Here is a 1946-nt window from a genome sequence, read left to right on the forward strand (position 1 = left end):
GTTACGCTGATTAATTAATTCTATCAGGGTAATTACTTACAAAAAGACCCTACTCGCCAATGACCTTGACCTTGACATATGTTGTCAAGGTCACCCTCCTGAGTGACCTTCAGAAGGTTTTAGCCGGCGGTCGTTTTTTATTAAAAAGTTATTAACAAAAAAAGTTTGAAAAATATAGAAGTTATTTTAAGTATTAAAAAAAGGCATAAACGACTGATATATATATGTGGAAATAGTACATGTATGAGCAAAGAAAAGTTATTTAAAGCAGTGAATCGTAAATATATTGAAATCTCTTTGCTTTAATAATACAATATACGAGGTGTAATCAAAAAGTTTGTGGAAAAAATTTTTTTCTGCCGACGTGGCAACACTGTAGGCTTTTACGGTGGTTTGGCGTCTAAGGGGAAGCCTTACGAGTCACCAGTGCAAATTTGGTCACAATTGAGTGCATACGTATTTTTCTGTGCCAGTATTTGTGAACGCAGTTTTTTTTGTAAATAATTACCTCTATCAGTATATTCCTCTTTCTTCTTGATTTTGAATTTTTAATCATCCGGATTGCATTTATAAAAATTGATCGTTAGTTTTGCAAAGAGACAATTGAGAAGTTGTGGAAACTAAATAACTGTTCAGTGTGACTTTGACTGTTATACTGTCCGGATGTGTTCTCTGATATGGCTTGCGACGTTTCTCTTTTCACGCTACACTGCTTTTATATTTTGTCTCGACGCACAAGATATCTTTGCGTATGCATGATATAGTTAGGGCACGATGTCAGCGACGTAATGGATGTTTTGTATGCGGATTATGCGGATTGATTGCGTAATTACTCTTCTCACTTGAAAAGAACCGAAATCACGGTCGAAACGTTGTGAGATTAAATATATCAATTTGGTTAGTTGGGTCGAAGAAAAACGACTGTTGTTTTAAATAACTGTTATTTTGCAATAAATGTTTTTGCAATAAAATGAAATAAAATGAAATAAATTAAACTCTGCAGACTAAACTCTTTTATCAGCATGGTGCAAAATACACGTTTATAATTTTATAAAAATAAACGTTTTAAAAAAGCAAATGTTGCGGCTGGTTGCACGATTCAGTGATGTATGTTTAGAAAATTTCAACAAAGATAGTCATTTCCATAAAATAAATTTATCTGAATTTTTCGAAAGCATAGTTATTAATGTGTTAGAAAGCTTATTTAATAATTTTCAGAAGAGTCTTGATTGTACAAGTCCAGATGAATCATTGTTTTGAAGACATGTAAAACATGCAACCAACCAAAATTGTTGGTTTTTTTCATATTTATTTTTATAAATTTATATACAAGGTAGGACATCTAACTTGCACACCATGCTAATAAAAGTTAATACATTTTTGCTCAAAGTTCAATATTTTTTCGAATTTTAATACACAAACATGATATATATATTCTATTTAAGAAAACAAAGTTGATCTTTGTAAATCGTAACATACTCAAAAAAGTATATACGCTATGTAATGATGTACACTGGGCAACAAAATTATCGCAACAAAAATTTACGTCAAAAATTTGCCCAACTTCAAATAAGCATAACTCCGCGAAAAATTGTCATATCTGAAAGTTGCAATCACTATATAATTGTATCGTTCATTCGGAAAAGAAAAGACAAAATCGTAACAATGCCTCGTTTGAATAAAAATTAGTTTGTGCAAATCTCTGCTAACACACACACACACACACACACACACACACACACACACACACACACAATGGGCAAAATCCGACCAGCAACCTCCCTGTGGTGTCCATCAGGTAATGCTAATGTTGGCGGTGATTGAACGCACAAAAATGCATAGGTAACTTTGATAAGCCATAACTCGGCGAAAAAAAATCGTACGGACTTATTTTTCTTTCAATTTGCAGGGAAAAGTCCATATTTTACAATGGTTGCCATGATAGT

Source organism: Temnothorax longispinosus, chromosome 2 (assembly GCF_030848805.1).
Source record: "Temnothorax longispinosus isolate EJ_2023e chromosome 2, Tlon_JGU_v1, whole genome shotgun sequence".
In the NCBI taxonomy this organism is placed as follows: domain Eukaryota; kingdom Metazoa; phylum Arthropoda; class Insecta; order Hymenoptera; family Formicidae; genus Temnothorax; species Temnothorax longispinosus.